The sequence below is a fragment of the Tenrec ecaudatus genome, chromosome 13 (assembly GCF_050624435.1).
Source record: "Tenrec ecaudatus isolate mTenEca1 chromosome 13, mTenEca1.hap1, whole genome shotgun sequence".
Taxonomy (NCBI): Eukaryota; Metazoa; Chordata; class Mammalia; order Afrosoricida; family Tenrecidae; genus Tenrec; species Tenrec ecaudatus.
The window spans coordinates 32383030-32391319 of NC_134542.1; the positions used below are offsets into that span (position 1 = coordinate 32383030).

Genomic DNA, 8290 nt, shown 5'->3' on the forward strand with positions numbered 1-8290 from the left:
AGATGTTATATTCTTTCTAATTGTATAAACCAATCCTCACATAATGTCCTGGTTTTGTTTCTCAAGATAACTCTGCCTAATATAAACACTCTTTCCCAGATGCATATTGAGTTAGTTTATTGTGCCAACCTGACCGATAAACACATGTGGGATTAATTGAAGGGCAGAGGGATAAGTGACTCGGTGAGCCTTGCCTTTCTAGTTCTTGGTTCTCTTGCTTTGTGATGGTCACACCAGGGTGCAGCTCAATTAGCAGTTTTCTGCTTCAACTGGCAAGACTGAGTTCCTGAAAGACATACCCAAGGAGAAGCCACACGAACTTACCCCAAGGCAGCCCTGGATGCTGGAGCACCTGTGTGGAGACCCCTGCCAGCACTGAGATGCTTATGCATTCACTGACTCGGCTTTCCTCTGGCAGTTGGCGTCATTCCGACTGTTTTGTGAGATGGAGGAGAACTTTGTGGATTGGTGTTGGACATATGGGTTGATATTGGATTTGTGGGCTGGGGCAGCACTGGGATGGGATGTTTTTAAGAAAATCCCTGAAATTGAATAGGCTATGGAATTATCAGAAAAAAAACTTAAAAGAATGATTATTGCACTCATAAAACAGAATAAGCATCTGAGAAGAAAAGCACACAAAAAATAGAAAACTTAGAAACCTCACTACATATATTACAAGAAAAACTCAACAGAAACAAAAAGTCAAACACTACAATAGCATAATTACACAATACTATAAATGAGAAACAGAGTTGAAGAAATTAGTTAGTGTGTTTGAAGACCATCTATATTGTATAGACTCTGATCTAAAATAAGAACAAATAATAAAACATGAAAAGGCACCTAGAAAAGCTTGAGAACAGTGCTGGACACATGAAGAGGAGCAACCTACACCTAATAGGAATTCCAGGAGAGAAAGAAACAAAGATCCATACAGGGAATAGGGCAAGAACTACTGCAGGAAAACTTTCCTCAATGCCTAAAGGATGACATTATAATTATTCAGGAAGCTGAAAGAACCCCAATCAAGAGAGATCCCAAAAGGAACTCTCCAGTGTATTGTTGTCAAGATGTCTAACATCAATGACTAGGGGAAAGTTCCAGGAGAACAATTAAACACAAAGGTGAGCAATTAGAATGACTTCAGATTTCTTTGAAGAAACCATACAGAGAAGAAGAAAACAGAGTGAGTGATGTATACTGAGACCTGAAGGGAAAAAAACATTCAGCTTATAATCTTTGACCTAGCAAAAATATCACCTAAATATACTGAAAGAATTCATTATAGAGATGAAAGAATTCCAAGACAAAGAGAAAATAAAAGAATCCACAAAGACAAGATGACCACTACAATACTCGATGAAGTACTAGGACCAAAAATCAACAACACACAAACTTGAAACCAAGATACAAAACAATTCCTCACAAAAACTAATACACAGAGAGAGCAACATCCAACGCCATGATATAACATAGGAAGTTTCATTAAACTAAACACAGCACACATGCACACTCATACAACATGCACAATCTAAAGCCAAATGACAATAACAAATGCATACATATCAATAATCTCACTGAAAAGTAAATGGACTAAATATACTGGTAAAGAGAAAGAGAGTAGCAGAATGAATGAGAAAACAAAATTCATCAACATGCTGCCTACCAGAAACACAGATGTGAACAAACTAAAAATCAGAGGCTGGACAAAGTATACCAAGCAAACAGCAACCAAAAGAAATCACAGGTGGTAATATTAGTCTCTGAGAAAATAGAATCAAGGCAAACAACGTAATGAGACAAGAAGGGACACTACACAATATGACAACTATACTATACATATGTGCATCTAATGAAAGACCCTCAAAATACATCAAACAAATCCTCACAGAATTGAAAAAGGTTATAGACACATCAGCAATAATAACAAGAGAGCTTAGTACACCACTCTCAAGGAAAGATAGGACATCAAGAAAAAAACTCAATAAAGACACAAAAAGTTCAACAACACAATTAACAAAATTGACCTCTTAGACATACAAAACACTCCTTCCAAAAACCACAGTATGCATTCTTTCCAACATACAAGGAACATACTCAAGGGCAGAATACACACTAGGCTACAAAGCATGCCTCAATAGATTTATAAAAAAAATGGAGATCCTACAATGTGTCTTCTCAGCCCACAGCACTACAAAATTAGCAACCAACAATAAAATGGAAATAAAGACAAACACAAAGATATTGAACAATATAATACTAAAAAAATATTGGGTAAGAAAGCAAATAAAGGATGAGATTTTTTTTTAATTCCTTGGAGCAAACAAGAACAAGACCACAATATAATGAAACTTTGGGGACACAGTAAAGGCAGTAATTAGAGGTCAAATTATAGCAATGACACACTCATGTAAAAAGTAGAGAAATGCAAAATTCACACTCTAACACCACACCTTCAATAACTGGGAGAACAACAACATAAACCCTCCAATAATAGAAGGAAAGAAATCATAAGAATCAAAGCAGAAATGAAACGATATGGAAAACAAAATACAATAGAAAAAAATCAACAAGACATGAAGATGTTATCCAGGTAGAATCACTGAACCAGCCCTCCTGCTGTCAGAACAGAAAATTAAGAGGTAAGGAGACCAAGACTGGGAGGCTGGGTGTTAAAAACAGATTCAGTGTACTAGGGTCCTGTTCAGACCTGCCCCTTTGATTTTCACACATGAAGCGATTCGAGAATTCACTGAAATACTCAAAGTTCACTGCCTCTGCCTGCGTGCTCCACTAGCCCCTTGTCAGGTCCAGCAGGATGGTGTCTGCCACCCCTTCCTGTGCCCTAGAACCACAGCAAGTACTAATTTCCCCAGACTGCTGTCTAAAAGTGGTCAAAATCCCAGGCTCACAGAGAGCCCCCGAGAGCTAGCCACAGGCCACACACTGGAGTTCCCCAAACTGCTAGCCACCCTGTGCCTGCAGTCTAGGCCTTTGAAAACGCCCTCCCCAGCCAGGAACAGAGAGCCTACATCGGCCATCCACTTCCCTCCTCACTCCAACTCCACTCCTGCCAGCGTGGGCAACAATAGATAGACAATAATTTGCAGTAATTGAGGAGCTGCTGGGATATTTGCGTCTGACAGAATGCAGTTCCACAGAACACAACCAGCTTTGCCAACAGGATAGAGCTGGAGGGACCCAGGAAGGCAGCCCGGGGTGAATTCAAATCCAGTTAGCCCCAAATCTATGCTGCTAAGCTGGTCCCCATTCCCTGGGGGCAGGACAGCACAGCCCTGATAGCAGGGCACCCCACAAGCCCATTATAAAGAGGGGAATTTTTTTAATGCTTTCAATTCCAGGCTGTGGTCCTTTGGGTGACTTTGAATGTAAACCTGCAGAACTCTGTCCATTAGCACCCATTCACATAAGAAAGTAGCCAGAAAGCTAATCTCCAGAGCACAAGCCTGGGTTTTTAACATAACAAAAAACAGTCCAAACCAGTCCTGAGAACAACAAAGTATCTTTGAAAGGTTGTAAATTGTGGCCTGACAGGCCAGACCAGATCTGTGCCCAAGCTGCAGACCTCCCCAACTCGACCCAGTGGTATACCTACAGTCACCAGCCTTAGCCCCCTCTGGGGCACCCTACCTCCGCCAGCCACTGAGTCACTATGGCACCCTACCTACTTAGCAATCTGACCCACCACCATAGTAGGTCACAGGTAGTCCTTGAAAACACTTTTATCAGTCAAACAGAGAAAGAGCTCAGGGCCCTTGGTATTATAGAAATATGGCACCCAGTTCTTCCAAAGTGACACTCAAACAGCAACATACTGCAAGACCCTCAACAAGAAAAATCAAAACAATAGCTGAGTTAACAACACTCATAGAAGAATCAGATATGGATCTGCCACAATAAGAAATCAGGATGTCAGGGAATCAATGCAGAATAAGGACAGAATGATACAGTGGATGAAATCCATGATAGAGTAGAGGAAGGCCACACACCAAAGGGAAATACAAGAGTTAATGGATGAGGTAACAGAAGCAAAACACAAAATCACAGATCTCACCAACCAACTAGAAGAGGAACAGAATCATACCAGCAATCTCGAGGACAATTAGGCAAACTTCAACAAATGGGAAAGACAGTCAAACAAGATAATTAAAGAGGTGGGTGTAAACCTGAGATCAATGACAGATCCTATGAAGAAGAACAATATTTGAATAATTGGTCTACCAGAACAAGAAAAAATGAAGTCAACAACTAAATTTGTGATGGAATTTCTGGAAGCAAACTTCCCCACCTTAATGAATGACAAACAGACATTCATACAGGAAACAGAGAGGACACCAATTAGACTAGCCAAGGAAGAACTAGCCAAGGCATATAATATTTAAATTATCCAACTTTGAGGCAAAAGAGAAAAATTTTAAGAGCAGCAAGAGAAAACAATGTGGTTACATACAATGGTGCTCAGGTAAGAATATGCTCAGCCCTATCAGCAGATACCATGAAGAGGACAAGAGAGTGGAGTAAGATCTTTGCAAACCTGAAAGAAAAAAACATACCAGCCCAAGAATCCCCTACCCGGCCAAATTACCTATTAAGATAGACGGCAATATAAGAGTCTTCCAGGACAAGGGAAAATTCAAAGAATACGCCATAAGACACCCAAACCTAGCAACTCACTGTGGACAGAAGACCAACATCCACCAAGCACATGCAGGAGGCCACGATATAGCCCAACTCCACCCAGAAACCAACACACCAATAATAATTACCAAGATAACACAGTTACTGGGAGAAAATAAAGCCCCACACACAAACACAACACACTTTTGTGTTGGGAAAACACCCAACATAAAAGGTATAAGATGACAGCAAAGAATCCACAGATCATGATAATAACTCTGAATATCAATGACCTCAACTCATCCATCAAAAGACAAAGGCTAGCAGACTGGCTCAGGAAACATAACCCATTAATCTGTTGCCTGGAACAGACACATCTGAAGCTTGCAGACAAAAATAGACTAAGAATAAAAGGTTGGTGGAAAATATACTAAGCACAGCACCTTAAAAAAAGCAGGAGTTGCAATCCTAATCTCTGATAAAATTGACCTCAAGGTGCAAACCATAACAAGAGGCAAGGAGTGACACTATATAATGCCAAAAGTATCGGGAACCAGTGAGCGTAATAAATATATATGTGCCTAACGAGAGACCTGTGAAATTTGTCAAATAAACTATTCAAAACATTAAAAAAGAAATCACAGATTCAACAATCATAGCAGTTGACTTTAATATGCCACTATCAAAGAAAGATAGATCACAGAGAAAGAAGTTCAGTGAGGTAGTTTATTGTGCCAACCTGGTGGATAAACACATGTGGGGTTAATTGAAGGGCAAAGGGATAAATGGCTCAGTGAGCCTCGCCTTTCTAGTTCTTGGGTCTCTTGCTTTCTGATGGCCAGACCAGGGTGCAGCTGCCTTAGTCAGTTCCCTGCTTCAGCTGGCAAGGCTCACTTCCTGCTAGACATCCCTGAGGAGAAGCCACATGGACCTACCCCGATGCAACCCTGGGTGCTGGAGCACCTGTGTGGAGAGCCCTGCCAGCCTGAGATGCTTACACTTTCACTGATTTGGCTTTCCTCCTGCAGTCGGTATCGTTGTGTGTGTTTTGTGAGATGGCGGAGGACTTTGTGGATTGGTATTGGACATATGGGTTAATAGGTTAATGTTGGACTTGTGGGCTTGGGCAGCACTGGGTTGGGATGTTTTCTTGATGTGCACTTACCCTTTATATAAAACTCTCTCTTATATATGAGTTTCTGTGGATTTGTTTCTCTAAAGTACCTAGACTAACACACTCAGCAAGGAGGCTGCAGAGGTAAACTCTACAATTAGGCATGTGGACCTGATAGACATTTGTAGAACATTCCATTCAAATGGGAAAAAATTCACATACTTTTCTAGTGCACAGAGCTTATTTTTGAAAATAGACCACATGCTGGGGCATAAGTCAAGACTGAGTAAATTCAAATACATCATTGAGACATTCCTCTCGAATCAACAACCATAAAGTTAGAAATCAATAAAAAGGATGGCTAAAAAACAAAGGCAAACAATTGGAGGATGAATAACTATCTTCTGCAACATGAATGGGTACTGGCCCAGATTAGAAAGGAATTTAGGAAGTTTCTAGAAACAAATGAGAATATAACGTACCAAAACCTAGGGGGTACAGCAAAAGCAGTTATCCCATAGGTAGAATTTGAAGAGGTATCTTTATAGCAATAAGTGCATATATGAAAAAGGAACAGAGACTTATGACTGATACGCTATCACAAAACCTCAATCCACTAGAAGAGTCAACAGAACACCTCCAACAGCAAAAGAAAATAGATAATAAAAATCAGGGCAGAGTTAAATTAGTGTGAAGACAGGAGACAAGGTGAAAAATCAATGCAGCAAAAAGCTGGTTCTTTGAAAGGATCAACAGACCGCTGGCAAGCCTAACCAAGGAAAGAAAGGAGCAAACATCAACAGCCAGGATGAGGGCTGAAACAGGGGAAATCACAATGGACCCCAATGTGATCAAAAGGATAATCACACAGTACTATGAAAGTCTGTATGCCAAGGAATTCAACAGTGTGGAAGACATGAACAAATATTTGGAAAAACAATCCCTTCCTCGATTATCCCAGATAGCGGTTAAGAACCCCAACAGACCCATAACAAAAGGAGAAATAGATAAGGCTATCAAGAAACTACCAGCAAAAGCAAAACAACAACAACAAAAACTCCTGGACCAGATGGAAAATTCTGCCAAACATTCAGGAAAGAACTGACATCGATCCTCCACAAATTATTTCAGTGCATAGAAAAATGTAGGAAGTTCCCAAACTCATACTACATAGCCAGTGTAAGTTTGATACCTGAACGGGGCAATGATCCCACAGGAATAGAGTACTACAGACCAATATCTCTAATGAACATAGATGCAAAAATCCTTAACAAATATTGGCCAACCTAATACAGAAGTATATAAAACATATCCTCCGTGCTTGCTTCGGCGGCACATATACTAAAATTGGAACGTTACAGAGAAGATTAGCATGGCCCCTGTGCAAGGATGATACGCAAATTCGTGAAGCGTTCCATATTTTAAAAATATATATCCTCCATAATGAACAAGTTGGATTGATTCCAGGGATGCAAGGTTGGATTAATATCCGAAAACCCATCAATATTACACACCCCATTGCTAAGAAAAAGGATTAGAATCACATGATAATATTATTAGTTGTAGAAAAAACATTTGACAACATCCAATACCCATTCCTAATTGAGACACTCAAGAAAATAGGAATGGAAGGAAAGTTCTCCAAGTTAATAGACGCTTTTTATGAAAAGCCAACAGAAAACATCATAGTCAATGAAGAAAAGATTAAAACAATCCCACTGAAAAAAAGAGGCCCAGACAATGATGCCCCTTGTCACCACTCATATTCAACATCATACTGGAGGTCTTAGCTAACAACATAGACAGTGGAAGGACATTAAAGATATCCAACTGGGAGAGGAGGAGGGGAAGCTATTTTAATTTGTACATGTCATTGTTCTATACATTCAAAATCCCAAATGTTCCACAACAAGAGTACTGACAGTAAAGAGGAAGTATGGAAGAGTAGGAGGATACAAGATCAACAAGCAGAAGCCTATTGGTTTGCTATATACATCAGACAAGACCATGGAAGAGGAGATCAAGAAGGCAGTGCCCTTCACAATAGCCAAGGGCAAACAAGTATCTAGGGATATATTTAACACCCCCCCCCAAAAAAAAGACTTATACAAGAAAAACTATAGGACCTACTACAGGAAAACAAAAGAGACCTCCACAAATGGAAGAATGTCCCATGCTCATGGATCAGACGACTCAATATAGTAAAGATGTCAGTCTTACCCAAGGCACTATATAAGTTTAACGCAACCCTGATACAAATACTAACAGACTTCTTCAAAGACTTGGAAAAACTGACCACCAATTTCATATGGAGAGGGAAAAAGCCTAGAATTAGCAGAGAACTCCTCAAGAAGCACAAAGGATTTGTCTTACCTGACTTTAACACCTATTACACAACCACAGTGGTCAAAACAGCATGGTACTGGTATAATGACAGATAATCAGACCAATGGAAATTAACAGAAAAGCCAGAAATAAAATCATCAGCATATAGACAACTGATCTTTGACAATTGCCCCAAAGCATCAAGTGGGA

At 40.0% G+C, this 8290-nt stretch overlaps 1 non-coding gene across 1 annotated transcript; it reads left to right on the plus strand.

Annotated features, from left to right (window-relative positions):
• The first annotated feature begins 7072 nt into the window (after positions 1-7072).
• LOC142425081 (U6 spliceosomal RNA) lies at positions 7073-7179 on the plus strand. Its single transcript, XR_012779457.1, has one exon. It is a non-coding gene; the product is annotated as a U6 spliceosomal RNA (small nuclear RNA).
• Positions 7180-8290: the final 1111 nt, after the last annotated feature.